Source organism: Suricata suricatta, chromosome 12, assembly GCF_006229205.1.
Source record: "Suricata suricatta isolate VVHF042 chromosome 12, meerkat_22Aug2017_6uvM2_HiC, whole genome shotgun sequence".
Classification (NCBI taxonomy): Eukaryota; Metazoa; Chordata; class Mammalia; order Carnivora; family Herpestidae; genus Suricata; species Suricata suricatta.
The window spans coordinates 106080855-106097252 of NC_043711.1; the positions used below are offsets into that span (position 1 = coordinate 106080855).

Sequence of the window (16398 nt, forward strand, 5' to 3'; positions counted from 1 at the left end):
CACAGAAGCTTTGGCGACCCCAGGGCCCTGTACCAAGTATGGCACGCACACCTTCCCACACTTCACACAGATCTCAGCACACATGTCTTCCTCCCCCACGTTTGCAGAAACTAGCGCTCAATTCCAGGCCCTGCCTACCATTTTTAGATCCAGATGGCAGGGTGGGGCCGTCTGGAACAGCCACTGAGACCAGGCACTGGCGAGGGGCCCTCTCTGGCTGCAAGGGTATCAGTGATGGGGGAAGGGCCCCTAGGTCACATGCTCGCTGCTCCACATACAGGTGCTGGTGAGCACATGTGTGTTTCATGCCCCGTGGCGTTTGCTCAACTTGGGTGACATGCGCATGCACATGGCCGGCTCCGCCTCAGGTCTGCATGTGGCAGCGGCACATGTTCCTGCTACTGAGTCACGTCTACGCATCCCGATCACCTTCACCTGGAGCACCTTCTCTGTGTCCTCTGTGGCCAGTGAGTAGGGTCCTGCTGTGGTGGAGACAGGCAAGCCTGGTGTCTGCATGGCTCTGAGGCAGGGGAGATTTGGGGTGCTGTGTGGGGGCCAGGGAGGTTCTGTGCCTGAGGCCGGGGGAGTGTGGGGGAGGAAGCGGGACTTAGCTGGGGGGCACTGGAGCTGGCTCTGGCCTCTCCCTCCAGATCCCTGTCCTCTGCGCAGAGCCAGGCATTTTTTTGCCACAAGCCAGTGATGGCTGCTGAACAAAGGGTGCCTCCCCGAGTAGAGGGAGGTGCCCCCGGCCCAGGGCCCCAGGCATGGTTCTGCCCCACACTGGTGGGCCCACCCTCCTGCTGATGGGGCTGCCCTTGCCTCCACTCATCCTTTGGCTCACTTGTGCTGCTCCATGTAGCAGACACTGATGTTGGCCTACTGTGTGTGCACCACACCCTAGAAACAGTAGTGCTAGGGAACCAGACTGGGCTGGGCCCTGGTGGGCTGTGGTGGCACCTCTGTCCAGGGATTATAGGAGGGGCCTCTCGCTATCACCCTGGCAGTGGTCAGCATAAGGGGCTGAGGCTGGGACCCACCCAGCTCAGAATGGCAGCTCTACCCAGCCTGGGACCTTCGGCTAGGGTAGGGGTGGCCTCTGCTTCCGGAGTCTGGGGTGAGGGCTTCTGAGAGACTAACAAGACAGACATGTGAGTGATGACTCATGTCTAAGGAGCCATTTGTCCTGGCCCTTCTTGTCTTGTGTCCTGCAGGATACACATCTCTCCTCCCTGCCTGACTCTCTGCGGAGCCCTGGGCTGGGGCTGGGTCCGTCCTGTCCCCACCAGGGTGCACTCAGCCCAGGGTTCCAGGGAGGGAGGGAGACAGCAGGTGAAGGGAGTTTTCTGCTGAGAGGCAGACCTGATGGGAGTGGGTTTTCAAAGTCTTGAGGTTGTCCATGCAGGTGTGGCAATGGTGTCCACGTGCCTGAGATGGGTGTGTATAGAAGCCATGCGGGCAACTCTGGGCTGATGCTATGGTACAAGCGGGCTTGGTACAGGTCAGGGCTCAGATTCCCTTGCCTGGGATCTCTGCCCCCAGCCAGCTCCAAAATGGGGAGAGCCCTGTGCTGCCTGCTTGGCCTTGCCTGCTGGGTCCTGTAACCTCTGTGGGGAGAGTCTAGTTTCATGGGGCCCATGGCCACCATGTTCTCAGGGGAGGACAGAGGTTTGAATCCAGACTGGGCAGTCCCCCCTACCCCTTGCCCACCATGATTTCTGTCTCAGGCGGCCAGCAAGCTGTGCTATCAGCTGGGGATGGAGAAGGTGAGGAGGTAGTGGGTGTGCACAGTACATTGCCTGTGCTGGAGTTGCTTAGTGCTGCGGTGGTGGAGTTGACAATGGTGACACTGTGTTCACGGAGGAGGTCAAGTGCCAGACTAGGCAAGGGCACCTTGGGAAGGGCTGACATGGTCTGGGAGGTCTGAATGGTCTCGGAGGAAGATTGAAGTCAACAGGGGCTGTGGACACAGAGTTCATGGCTCCCATGTTGGAATGGAGCAGAGCCAGGCCAGCCTGGGGATGGGGGATGGAGGAGGTGAGGGACAGGGGGGCCCAGTTTCATAGCAAAGGCTCCAGGTCTCAGCTAAATGGTGGCCTCCTGGCCTGATCAGGGTTGCCTTCTCATACCCAGAGCCCCTCCAAGTGCTTTACTGGGGCTCCTTCTCTGTCTTCTCACTGGACTTGAGGACTCTGATGTGGTCGGTGCGTCCTCAGGGCTGTGTCTGGAGCCTAGAACCTGGGTGTCTTTTCTCCCCAGGGCCCCTTCTTGAAGCTCCAGGAGCTGCCAGGTCTTGAAGGAGTCCCTATGCCCTGGGTGAGTCAGCAAGGGCCCAGCTCTCGTTCACGTGTAGATTCTCTAGTCTCCATGACAGTCCTGTCCAAACAGGTCACCGCTGGTGTCCACCTTGACTGTACTCTCTCAAGAGCCCCCCAACCCCCACCTGTGACCCTGTAGCCTCTCACATCCCATTTGTGGGAAAGACCATCTGGTTTACTTGGGTCTCTCTGGTTTTAGTACAGAACAGCCAAACTCCAGGAAACGCCTTGGCTCTGGACAAACCATTGATTCACGGGGCCTGCCAGGGTGCACGTGAGAGGGCCCCTCCCCCAGAGGGAAGGCTTCTGGGTGTAGTGCATAAGGCCTGGGCTCTGCCCGAAGACGACTTCTTGTCCCCAACCTCCACTCAGGGCTGAGGCACCTTCCCCAACTCCCTCACCTGTTTCCTTCAGCTTTATACCAATGGCTACTAAGGGCCAGGTGCTGACAGGGCTACCGGCACTTGTGTTTTCCCGCCCACAATGGCCCAGGAGGCAGAACCACTCTTACCTTATTCTGTCAGTGAAAACAGGCTCTGCCGAGGCTGCTCTGGCATGAGCTTGCAATACCTGAGCAACAGGACACGTTTAGCTTCCGGCGGAGCTCCCACCGTCAGCATCGTCCACAGGAGGGTATTCACAGGCTGGCCCTGGTATCAGCCACCTGCTGCTCCCTCAAGAACCTGCTCCGGAGCAGCTGGGAACCCAGAGTCCCTGCTTCCTTCCCAGGGGTTGAGGAGTGTAGTTATGAGCAGAGCTCTCGCTCTCGCAAAAAGACTCTCAGAGCTGGTGCCTCTTGCCATGGAGGTGGGTCCTGCCTGAGATCTCTGTCTATATCTCCACATAATGGTCTGGAGTGCTGGTCTAGAGCCAGGTCCGTCCTTGCTGTGTGAGCCAGGGTGAGGTACTCAACCTCTCTGAGCCTCCCTTTCCTCATTTGTCAAATTGGGATCGTAATTTTCCTGTCTCAGAGTGTGGAGGGGCCTAGCCCTCCGCGTAGCTAGCACTGCTCATTGCCTGCAATGACGCTGGAATGAATCTGTGGTCCTCCCTGCCCACGCTGCTCTGGGCCTAGTCTGGGGTCTCAGCTTTGGGTTTGGGCAGCTCAGATGAACACTTGGAGTCAGTAGTGGCCTCACATCAGCTGTGAGTGGGACAGGAGACTGCTGAGGGGCTGTGAGCTACAGGATGCAGGGGTCAGGGGTTCCTGGAGGTGGTGTGTGGTGGGTATCAGCAGCTTGTGCAGGGAACCGAGAAACCAGGAGGCTAGCCACTGGCTCAAAGCACCCCGAAGCCCCCCTCTTCCAAGAGGGCCTCCCACACTAGTTCTGTCCAACCTAAGAGGGGCAGCCATTTCCCTTAGGGTTGGGGTAGGTGAGCAGGATCCCTGGTCTCCCAGGCCCTGTGGGTTCTGTGCTATGCAGCCCAACCCTGACACCTAGTGGTCAGTTATAAACACTGCTGCAGAGGACACAGGACTGCTGGCGTAGCAGGGTGGCCCTCCAGTCCAGGTCCCTTGGTACCCTTCCTAAAGAATTATCTGGACGTGCTACAAGGAGGCCAGGGTGGTAGGACCCCAGGCTTGGTGGCAGAACTGCATGTGGCTCATTCAACACATTTGTGAGCTTCCATGGCAGGGGGTGGGGGTGGGGAGCATGTTCCCGAGGATTCAGGAATATGTGTGCTTCACCCTCAAGTAGTTCCATTCTGGTGTTGATGCTTGTCATGCTAGAGGCTTATCTTTCTTTGATGGGCCAACATTGATAGAGTCATGGCAGGCTTCCTGGAGAGGTGGCCTGTTAGCTTCTAGGGGTGAGTAGCGGTACCTGAGGAGGGCATAGGAGCATGAGAGGGAGCAAGCAAGGATAGGGATTGGAGGGGGTGAGACTGGAGGGCAGGCAGGGCCACAATGAGAAGAGACCTTAACAGGCCTGATCTGGGGGCGGTGGGGGCTGCAGAGAGTGTTAGGCAGAGGAGTGATGCGGCCATGTTTGTGTTTCAAAATCATTCTTGCTGCTGGATGGTGGACAGGAGCGTCGGAGCTGGCAGTAGGTGGCCAGTGGGAACTGGAGCAGCTCAGATCCCAGTCTGGCGGGGGGAAGGAGACCCTGGCAGGTGAGTTCTGGGGACAGGCTGACTTGAAGGGGAGTTATGGGTACCAGCACCCTTGAAGACAGAAAGGTGGTGACACCTGATGCTGGGAGACCTGGGGCTGGAGTCTCAGTTGCTAGCTGATCAATGATAGAACAGGTGCAGAGGGGTCCATGGGGAGGGGCTTAACAGGTCTCAACTGCCTGGAGAGGCCTCAGCTAAGTCCCTGCCTGATGCTGAATTCAGTCTGCTTTCTTCCGAGCTGGTCAGGGGCAGTGCAGGTCTCTGAGGGCAACACTGGTGGCCAAATCTTACATCTCAAGACAGAGAAGAAGGTGCACAGGTCTTTTGAGGGTGGGAGGTTGTGTGGGCAGCGGGAGGCTCCTTGAAGCCCAGGAGGACAATAGATGAGGCAGGTGCCCGGGGACCCGAGCAGGGGCATAGCAGCTTGAAAGGCTCCAGACGTGTCCAGAGGGGCTTTGGGGACTTGACATTTCTGCATGATCTGTGTGAAAGTGTTGTCCGTACACTGGTGTGGAGCTTATGTGACGGGCAAGAGACATGCATGTGTACATGAGTGTTGTGTGCATGTGCACACACTGCGTGTCACGTGTGCATGCATATGGTACATACACAGCGTGTAGTATGTGCACATCCCCGTACATACACTGAGTGTAGTGTGTGCATGCATGTGGTGCATACACTGTGTGTAGTGTGTGTACATGTTTGGTGTATACACTGCATGTTGCGTGTGTATGTATTGTAGAGTCTGTGTGTTGTGTGTGCACATGTGTGAGGTATACACCTCATGTAGTATGTGAATGTGTGTGGTGCATACACTGCACATTGTGTGCGTGTGTGGTGTATACTTCTGTGTGGAGTATGTGCATGGATGTGGTGCACGTGTTGTGTGTACACATGCTTGCACATGCACTGATGGTAGTGTGCGCATGTATGCGGTGTACATACTGTACGCTGCATGTGCATACGTGTGGTATACACACCGTGTGTAGTATATGTGTGTGTGGTGTGTACACTGTGTGGTGTGTGTGTGTGTGGCACACTCTGTGTCGTGTGCTCACATGTGTGGGGTGTCTGGGAGTTCTCCTTTCTGCCTCTGCTATTTTCTTCAGTCTTTCTCTACTTGACAACCAGAGTGATTTTTCTAAAATTCAGTAGGATCATTGTCATTTTTGTCTTTAAAATCCTTTAAAAAGTACTCATTAAATATTTATGAATGAAATGACATGCTCATGTGTGGGATTTGCCTCTAGATAGTCCTGTGAATGTGGACAGAGTGGATCGTTGATAGAGCTCGGGGGCAGGCACGGGCGCTCCCGTGTTCGTCTCTCTACTTTTGTGTACTCGTGAAATGTCAAAAAAAGTTATTGAGTGTCCTGTTGGCTCTACATTACAGATTTTGTCTTTCATTATCTTTGAACTATTTCAGAGCTCTATAATCACAGAAATTGATAGTGCAGACAATTCTTTTTCATTGAAGTGTGAATTAATTCTGTCCAGCAGAAGGCACTTGAGGACTGCTCTCTGAGGGACCAATTGTGCCTCTATTTACAGACTCATTCAGGATTCTTGATTGCCTGTGTATATGTTTATGGTTTAGATTTTCCTTTGAACTGGGTTGTAATATTTTTACTGGTTTCTTCATCAATGAGTGTTGTGGGTTGAGTCAGGTCCTTAAAAAGACATGTTGAAGTCCTAACCCCAGCACCTGTGAATGTGACCTTATTTGGAAGTATTTGCAGATGTGATTAGTTAAGTAAGATGAGGTCATACCTGAGTCAGATCCTTATTGGAAGAAGAAAATTTGCATATAGACACAGAAGATACAGCAAGAGCACTAGGTGATGTACGATTGAGGCGGGGATTGGGACCCTGGAGACCACCAGAAGCTGGAAGAAGTGAGAAAGGGTGCACAGATAGGGATCTGGAGAGAGTGTGGCTCTGCTAACACCTTGGCTTTGGAGTTCTGCCTTCCAAAACCATGAGAGAGTAAAGTCCTGCTGTTTTAAGTCATTCATCTGTGGCAGGAAACACATTCAGTGCTTTTATGCTCTTGGGGCGCCCCAAATAGAGGGATCAGGCCTACAGGAGACGAGAAAGCCAGAGAGGGGGTGGGTCATGGAGACGTTGGTACTTTTTCCTAAAGGCAGTGGGAGGCTTTTGGGAAAAAAAATACAAAAGACAAAAATTATTCTCAAAATGTTAAAGAATAAACTTTCAAAGGTAAAATCATGATCCTCACGTCAACGATTTTATTTTCCTTTCATTAATTCTAACTCTGGCAACTGAGAACAGGGCTTGAGGCTTTGCAGCCATGTTCACTTCTGCAGACTGTCCTGGCAGAGGCCAGCCCAGCGGCGGGCAGGGGTCATGTGGGAAACTGCTGCGTTTTGAAGGTGGAGCATTAGCACCATTGTCTTGGATCATTGACACTTTATCAATCAGTCCACAAATGGCAGTAAAAGTGGCTCTGGTAGTCCTGGGTCCAGACATGTGCACATGTGTGTGCACACATCGCAATATAGATGGATCACAAGGTGGATACAAACTGGTACCCATGCCCTGGAGGGTGAACTGCAGATTCTCTGCAGTGGAGACACACCAGGGCTGGATATGCCCCACTAAGCATATGCAAGTTGGATGTGCTGGGTGTATTGCAGGGAGTCCCCTCTGCAGTGTAGACATGCTGGCTGCAGTATAGATGCCTTGCAGTGTAGACCCTGTGATACAGAGTGGACAGTATGGCCCTCTGTGCATACCACCATTCCAAGGCACCTGGCTGAGCCTGTGCCCTGGGCAGGCCAGAAGGTAGGGTGAGGTCGCTGCTGGGACTGTGGGCTGGGAGTGACTGGGCAGCCCCTCAGCTGGGGACTGAAACTCAACCCTAAACCCAGGTGGCGGTGCCCAAGTGGGGGTTGTGTCCTCTGTCACATTCTGTGGTGACCCTTGTCACTACCTCTCCTCATGGCCCCCCAGCCTGAGCTCTGTCTGTCCCAGTGGAGGCCTAGGGGATTCTGGGGCGGGGGGGAGTGTCAGGCCACTTTTCTCCCTGGGGTCATTGGTCTTATCCACAGTCATGTTGGAAAGGGCCCCAACACTTGCTTCAATAGTTTCTGGGGATTGTATTATCTTTAGGACCCCACCCCACTGCCAAGGCAGGTCAGGGTCAATGGGACACCTTGGTTTTATTTATTTATTTTAATTGAAGTATGACAAACACACTGATGCATTCAGATCCAGTGTGTGTCCCCGTGGACCCTCACAGAGAGCCCTGGATCACACGAAATGTGGCCACAGAGCAACCCCTGGGGGTTTCACAGGGTCCTGGGGACCCCCCTGGGTCTCCACACTGTGTCTCCTTCCTCATCTGCCAGAGGGTGGCAGCGTCTCCTCACATGTTCCCACCAGGACAGTTTCCAGGGAGTCCTGGGGGAGGAGCCCATCTGTGGGGTGCTGGGAGTCAGCAGTAGCCCCATTAGAGTCTCAGAGGGGCCAGCATCAAAAAGGAGGCCTTCCAACACATAAAATCACGTGGGGGCCCCCGAACCCCAGCCCCAGGGCTGGCTAAAGGATTGGGAATTCAAAAAATGTATATATAAATATTTTAATACATTTTATTTTTCCTGTTTGGAGGAGGGGGAATAGGTTATACATGCAGATGATTCAAAAAGAAAAGGCCCAAGGGAGGGATACCATAAGGAGGGAGCCTCTCTACCCGCTTCTCAGCCACAGAGAGCTATCTGTTCTGCCACCAGTCTCTCCCGGGGCCTCCAGGGCGGTTCTAAGCTTCCACTGAGCCTGTCCACGTGGCTCAGTGTCTGCGGGAGGTCCTGTGTGGTCCACGGTGCTGACGAGCCATTATTGATGGACATTCAGGCTGTTTTTCACCTTTCCGTCTTGGACAGTTATGCAGTGATGTCCCTGAACATGTGTGTTTCCCGATAGTGAGCTTGTCTTAGGGTAGATCCCTAGGAATACAGGGCTTTGGAAGATCTGTTGTCACATTGCTCTCCACAGAGTGTGCCCCAGTGCCCACCCCAAGGCAGTGGGTGAGGTGTGTCCCCACTCTCCTACTGTGTCTGTGCCAGGAAACCTTTGGATCTTTGCTAATCGAAGAGGGTTGACAGAGAAACTCCATGGTTTAAGATTGCATTTCTCCTACCAGGAGTCAAGTTGAACAGCTTTTTATGTGTTTAAAAGTTGCAAATTCTCCTTGTTCTATAAATTACTTATGTCCTTGACCCATTTCCTACCGGGTTGTTGGACGGTGTCTTACTGATTTGTACAGCAGTAAGGCTTTATCCTTAAATACTTGCAAATATTTTTCTTCATTTGTTATTTGACTTTTGTCTTTGTTTAAAGTAGTTTTGCCTTGTAGAAATGTTTCTGCTATGTGAGTTGAAACTCTTTTTATAGTTTGTGCTTTGTGAGCTCATAATATTGGCCCTATGCTTTTTTCTAGTACTTCTATTGTTATATTTAAATGTTTGCCTCTTTGGTCCATTTAGGATTTATTTCGGTAAATGATCCAAATTAGAGATCTGTCTCAATTAGGGTCCAGGTAGGGGATACATGTCACACTCCAGCTGGAAACTGAGGAGAGCTGAGTAAGGGGATTGCAGTGTAGGCAGGAGGATTTCCCTGGGTAAGGTGGGGTCCACTCCTGGACCTGACAGTGCCCAGAGAAGTCTGCCCTACAGGAGCGGAGACCTGTGGGTGAGAATAAGTACCTGGGCTCCAGTCTCCTGCGCGGGTCCTCAGCCAGCAGCCAGGAGTCAGGTGGCCAGCAGGTGCACCGCGGCCCTGGGCGAGGAGGAACGGAGGAAGAGCGGCGTAGGCTGGATGCTGGGCATGTCCAGCATAAGACGGCCAACCGGTTATCGAAGCAACACGTTGACGCGGGAAGGAGTTCTTTGAGGAATTCCCCAGGGGACTTGGATGGAGCCCCTAGGGTACAAGACGGGGTTGGGGGTTTGGAGGCCCTGGAGGCCAAGGAGAAGGACCTGTGTGGGATGGGCTGGTCATAAGCTGGTAGCCCTCAGGACAAAGCCCTGATCTGCCTTTCCAGTCCTGGGCTGTCTCTGCTGAGCCCTTGGGACCTCTCTGAGGCAGTGGGGGGAGGGGGAGGATGTTGGGCCATGCATGGGGCAGGGTCTGAGGGCGTGGACAGTGTGAGAGAGGCCGTCGGTGCGTACAGGGTCCCCAGCCTCCTCTCCGAGGAGGACCCACAGGCCAGCAAGCCATGCTGCACCCTCACTGACTCATTCATTCAGCATGGTGTCAAGCCCTTGCCAAAAGTTATGTTTCTTGACATAAAATTCAATATTAAAACAATATTAAACCATAAATTGGTGTAACAAAGTCAAATACATTGATAATTTTCCTCAGCATGACTATTTGGATACTTCTGGGAGGAAAAAAAAAAGCCGAGTTCTTAAAACAACTGTTTTTTGTGCTTTGCTCTGATAGTTCCCTAAACACTTGCTTTGATTGTTAGAAATTTAGTGCCTGCCTAGGTGGGGTGTCTGTGGGCGGAGCCTTGATGAGCAGACCCGAGAAGGGGAGTGGGAGTTCGGGTCCAGCACAGGCTGCCCAAGGGAAGGGGCTGCTGATAACTACAGCCCCGCCTGGGAGGAGCTGAGGCCCCAGCCCTGAGGACGGCAGTGAGCAGATCTTGGGCAACAGGGCTGTGGCCGACATAGGGATGGCCCCCGTGGTCCATGGCTAGGTCAGAGAGGAAGGTGGGGAGGTGAAGAGAGCTGGCAGGACATCCTCTTGGGACACTTGGTAAAAGGGATCCAGGACCCAGGATGCCAGCACTCTTGCTGGGAAGGGGGATCTGAGGGCCTGTTGGCTCTGCTAGTGGCAGCTGAAGTTGGGGAATCCATAGGGGCCCCAGCGGGTGCAGTGTGGAGTGGGCTGGCAGAGGGTGGGGGCTGACCTGTTGCTTGTCTCACCCCCTGGCCCACCATCCTGGCTTGCTTGAATGAGGGGGTTTCCAGGACTCTCGGTTTTAAAATCAGGATGGCCTAGGAAAATGTTGGTCAGTTGGCCATGCTGCTTGCATGTGTTTGATCCTGATGTGGCTGAGCTGATAGGCAGCTGCCCCTGGATCTGAGGGGCTGGAGCCCTTCAGGAAGGAGGGAAAGAAGCCAGGTCAAAGTTTCAAGTTGCTTCCCTTGCCCCAGACCAAGGGAGCCATGGCCATAAGAGGGCTGCCCTGTCCACCACGCCCACCAGCTCACAAATGAGGTGTCCAGCCTGATCCTGCAGGGTGCTGCTGGGACTCGGTCACCTGGGACCCCTGGTTCCTCGGTTCCTGGCAAAACCCTTGGCACGCCTCGAGTCTTGCCCATCCTTCAATTTCCTTGGTGGCAGTGGCCCCATTGTGTGGGGAAGAAAGTGAGGGTTGTGAGGGCTGTTTACCTGGAGTGAGGTCATTTTGCCTTGTCTGTTCAAGACTGGACTGTTCCGCGCTTTCATGGCAAATTTGTTTTCCAAGCTGTTGTTGAAAGTCTGGAGGCAGAGAAAATGCATTTGCTCCATCACCTTTCCGGATGTGACAAGTCCTATAAAATCTATTAAAGCCTTTAATGAAATCCCTGCTCAGAGGTACTCGGAGAATGAATGTGGAATCGGAATTTAAATTAAAATGTTGTTTTTGTAGTCTTCAGGCTTTGCCTGGGAAGAAATTAAAGGGACAGTTCACCTTTCTGCAATCGTTCTCAGGCTCAGGGGGCGATTTTCTTGGTGGCCCTCTGACTGGGTGCTAGGGGCCTTCCCCTGACCCTTGCGCTGGGTGAGGCATGGGATGGCAGCAGCCCTCCCTACACCCAAGACTGTCCCCACCCCAGGCCCCACAGAGGACGCCATGTGGAAGGAAGGCAGGTGCAACTGTGGGCCATGTAGTCCCTCAGGCCTAGAAATAAACATTTACCTACAAGCAAAAGTTTTATTAAAAAAATTTTTTAAATTAAAAAATGTTTATTTACATGAGAGAGAGAGAGAGACCATGTGCGAGCAGGGGAGGAGCAGAATGAGACAGAGAGTCTGAAGCAGGCTCCAGGCTCTAAGCTGTCAGCACAGACCCTGACACAGGGGTCTAACTCATGAGCATGAGATCATGACCTGAGCTAAAGTTGGATACTCAACCCACTTGGCCATCCAGGTGCCCCAAGCAAGTGCAGTTTTTGTATTAAGAGCCCACACTCTGTGGGGACACATGCCCGGAAGAGGTGTCAGTGGCCTAGAAAGGAAAGGGCGAGCAGGTATGGGGGTGTGTGGAAGGGTTGGGGTAGCGAGTGGCCCTTGGGAAGCCCTGCAAGGAGGCAGTGAGGGGGTGCAGGATGTGTGGCTGGACTGGGGAGGAGGTGCCCTCCTGGCAGGATTCCTTCCTTCTTCCTCAGGCATCTGCATCCTGCCCCGAGGACTTCAAACATGCTCAGCAGTCTGTCACTAAGAAACAGACCCAAGGCCCCTCTCCACCTTCTTCTCTTCACAGCCCTGGAGAGGCTGCTGCTCTGAGTCTTTTTCCAGCTCCTCGTTACCTCTCCACCCTCCATGAGGCACCACTGCCTCGTGGGAGAGACGGGTACAGCACGAAGAGCTCGTACAGCTGCTCTATGTCCGCTGTGCATGGATACAGCCGCGTGAAATCACACTTAGGACGCCACCAAGGTGCTTATCTTCCCTGTTTCCCCTGTTGGCAACATCTTCCCATTCCTTCTATGATGATAAGGGATTCTAAAAAATACACAACGCACATTTAAAGTGTGTAGCAGCAAAGTACTGTGAAGCAAAGCTGCCACACAGAGGGGTGCTGGCTCCTAGAGTGGGGCCCAGGAGCCCCTGGTGTGGGGGAGGGGACTGTAGGAGCAGGCCAGGGCAGCAAGCTGTGCAGGCACCGGGGTCAGGTGCAAAGGGTCATAACCAAAGGAAAGAGAGGGGCCCGGCTGGATGCTGACGTTAGTAACATCACAACAAGCAAGGGTAACTCCCAGAAACATGGAAATGTTTACTAATCAATAAGAAAATCACAACCAAACAGAAACAAAGGGCAACAGGCGGTGTGCAGGAGTGGGAGTAGATAAATGTTTTTGGGGACCCTGAGTGCTGCCTCCATCTCTCCCCAGACAAAGAAGTGGTCCTATAGGTGTTGAGCTGCGTATGAGAAGCAGGACACCAGGATACTCACAACCCCGTCCTGGGGGCGGGGGAGGGGCAGCAGACAGTGAATTTCCCGAGAGTAAAGGGCATGATGCATGGCTATCTTGCATGAACAATGTTCCAGGCCCAGAGGTCCTCCGGGAGCAAGACCCAAGGGAAGCCTTGCCTGCCCTTGGGACAGTCCTGAATTTCTGGGTCATCAGCTGCCAAACTGGGAACTTGAGTGTGTGGTGCCTCCTGCATGTCCACGAGGCTGTCTCTACAGCCCCAAATTGTACAGAGGGACACCCAATCTCACTAGTCACCTAGAAAACTTAAGAGGTTGGCAATACCAAAAACTCAGATGCCCTAAGTGCAGGTGAATAGACATGAAGTGGTGAACTTCATGCTGTGGCAAGAAAGTGACCAGTTCAAGCCCTGGAGAAACTTATCTGAGGCATCCAGGTCACCCTGGTGCCCTGGGTCATCCGCTGCACCCAGGGTCATCTGGGGCACCCAGGAGCAACGAGACAGAGGCATCGAAAATGTAGTTCACATGACAAAATACTGGACATGCACACCCCTCAGCAGGAAAATACAGAGGTGTTGTTTATTCATTCAGCATAATGTCACATGGGTTAGAATCAGCAGAGCCAACCCTGATATACGTCAAAAATAATGTTGAGCAATGAAAGCAAGCTGCAAGGGGTTTTGTTGTTTGTGATCACATTCACGTAATCTGCAAAGAATATAAGTGCATTGTTCTTGGGTGTGTATGTAAATGGTAAGACTATGAAAATGGGCAGAAATGATACAAACGAATTTCAGAGGTGCTCCCTCTAGGGAGGATGGTGAAGGCACAAGTATTTCTCATCATCCTTGTTTTTTAACATTTTCATATTTAAAAACAAAACAAAATAAAACAAAACAGATTATGGGAAATTAGTTGAAAAGACAGCACACTGAAGGGAGTTTACCCCCAGATGGTGGAGGAAGAAGCAGGCAGTGTTGGGTCTGGGCAGAGGGAGGACTTCGAGGGCCTCAGGCAGAATTTTGTAGCAGGAAATGCTGAAGTGAAGGGGAAGAGTCCGGGGCAGGGGACCTGGGGAGGGTTGGGAAGGCCAGGGGTGAGGCAGGTGCTCAGTTTCTGGCCTCAAGTCAGACTGGTGCCAAGCAAGTCCTATGGAGTCAGAATGACACTTGTGGGGACCTGGGGACCAGTGGGGACGTGCACCTGCCTCACACTACAGAATCTGGGCAGTAGAGGCAATGTGTGGCCCAAGGAGGGGCCAGTTCCTCTCCATCCAGGCTTTAGGGGTCAGGTATGGGGTCAGGACAGAGCTGAGCATAGAGGTATGGAAGGGCCACAGAGCTAAAGAATGAGCCTCTTGTGCGGAGGCTAAGAGCACACTCAATTATGCATCAGACAGAGAACGTTTCATGCAGTAAACAGAGTATTAAAGGCTGGCTCAATCATGGAGCTGTTTCCTGTGGCTCAACAAGTTTATAATAAACACAGTTAAACTTTTATTTATGGCACAGCTGCTAATTGCATCATAAACATTTTTCATCAAGCAATTGCTGTTTTACTCATTTGCCAATCAGCTCATTATCCAGCTACCTTTCTCCATGCTCCTGATATTCCCACTCCCCAAATCCCGCTATTTGTCATGACTGCCCCCTGAAGCTGTCCTTCAGTATCCCCCCCCCCACCCCAGCTCCAGGACTGTGCCCACCCACATCCTGGAAGGTCAGCCCTCCTCCCCAGCTGGCCTGGAAGGGCACTGCTCTGTCTGGCTCCCCTGCTCTAGACGGGGCTGCGCGCCCCATGACCAGTCCCACCTGCGGATGGCGCCGCTGACCTGTCCCGCCTTCTCCTCTGGCTCCTGAGCCTTGCAGAGACCTTGCCTTGTCTCTCTCTCTCCTCACCTTTGTCGTAGCCCCTCAGCTTGCTCGGAGGTCTCTGGGCATCTCTCTACAAGGCTGGGAATTATATAACACTGAAATTTGGGATCCTGAGGTTCATTCCTGCCCTTGAGCAGGCCATGTCCCTAGTATGCAGCTCCCCCTGGTGGTGTCTACTGACACCCAGCACAGCTTCATCTCCCAGGAGGTGCCTCGTAGTGTTGGTTGGTCTCACATGTGTTCATACCTTCGTGCATTCATTCACTGAACTCAGCGACTTCTTGTGTGGGGGTGGCTGGCGAGAACCCTTCTCCCACGGAGTCTCAGAAGTCCTCATCCCCTGCTTCTCATGTCCCCTCTACAGGTTGGCCCCAGGGTGAGCCCATGTCGGCCTGAAGCAAAATGGAGCCCTAGCTGGTGGATCCTTTGGGTAGAACAGACCTCCACCCAGCACCTGGGCACCGTGATGCCTGCCCCAGCAGGCAGTAGCCCTGGGGCCTTGGTTCCTGACCTTTCTGAGAGTGACAGCTTAACCTTCTGGGTGGCATTTTGGAGTCCTCTCTAAGTGGCTGAGCACTTCCTGTGGTCAGAGCCTTCCAAAATATCTTCTGAGGGCTTCCCTTCCATGCTGATGGTCCAGCCAAGTCACATGGCCCAGCTCTGGAGGAGGACATATTTGCATATTTGCATTGAAGCATTCCTCCCAAGAGAAAAGGAAGGGACTACCCTGTCCCACCAGCCCCTTCCTTTCTTAGATCAAACATTATTAGAACCCCTCTGCTGGGTTTGAGTGTCCAGACGAAAGCCTCCTGATAGGAAAGGATATCAGGGCTCCCTCCAAGGGGGAGGGAAAGTCCAGGCTCCACACAAGAACCTGGATGCTGTGGGCAGTGCCTGTGGGATAATGCAGGGAGCCTGGACTCTCTCATCCGAGTCAGGCTCCTTGCCCACCCCCTCCCCAGGCAGCCTGCAGGGAGCAGTGGCAAAGACCACAGTGTTACTCAGTTTGGGTCCTGGACCCAGTGACAGTAGAAATGAGGCTGGACCCAAAATTTAAAGGCACAGGCAAAGTTTTACTAGGGCAGCAGCTGCAGCTGCAGGGAGACACCCTCAGGATGCGGGTTAAAGACCGGCTCCCCGAGTTAGCCAGGGAAAGTTTCACAGGGGCTGAGGTGGGAAGGGATGGGGGCGGGGGGCCTCAGGAAAGTGGGGGTGATGGCACAGTGGACAGAACACACTTCATACACGGTGGATTTCATTTGCATGCTAAGTCTCTACCGCTGGGCATAAGGGGAAAAGTTGGGAAAGATCAAATTTGGTGACCATCCTGTCTCAGATCATTTTGAACCAGTCAGGGCTTGCTCCTTGGCGCATGCTCTCCTCCGTAAGAAAAGTGATGACAGCCAGCAGGGGGCGCCCGGGTGCCCAGGAGCTCCTTCCCTAGGCCCCTGACAGTGTGAGCCCGGCTGCGGGGCTGTGCTAGACACGCGGTCCACAGCGACACCTCGTGGCCGCGACTGGAGCAACACAGCCCGCTCCGTAGTAGGACTCAAAGTCTCTTATCTGAGTAGGGGGCGGACCGGCCCCTCTTGGGACTGAGTAAACCCTTAGTGGTTTCAACTGTGAATTCATGGTGGAGGAAGAGGCTTAAGAAGGAAATCATAGATTTTGTGCTAATGGAGGGTTTGGATGCTAAATGCACACAAGGCAGAGAAACAAAACCCCACATCCATATTTGTATCTTGAGCTGGTAAAGGGCCATTTATACCCACTCACCACCTTCCCAAGTGTTTCATGGCCCCTTCTCTTGGGACCCAGGGGGGTCTCTGGCCCAGGCCCATTTTTCAGATCTCCTGGTCAGACGGGAGAACAGGTCTATCACAGCCACATCAATGCGCCACAGGTGGGCCCCAGACCTCTT

At 53.3% G+C, this 16398-nt stretch overlaps 1 protein-coding gene across 1 annotated transcript in view; it reads left to right on the top strand.

The window, feature by feature from the left end:
* The window catches only part of MYT1 (myelin transcription factor 1), a 107957-nt gene that overhangs the window by 9785 nt on the left and 81774 nt on the right, over positions 1–16398 (top strand). The window contains exons 3-6 of the mRNA XM_029917349.1: positions 281–467; positions 2257–2313; positions 4347–4430; positions 11834–12104. The gene's annotated coding sequence lies outside the window, so the exon portion shown is untranslated. The remainder of the gene's footprint in view (positions 1–280; positions 468–2256; positions 2314–4346; positions 4431–11833; positions 12105–16398) is intronic.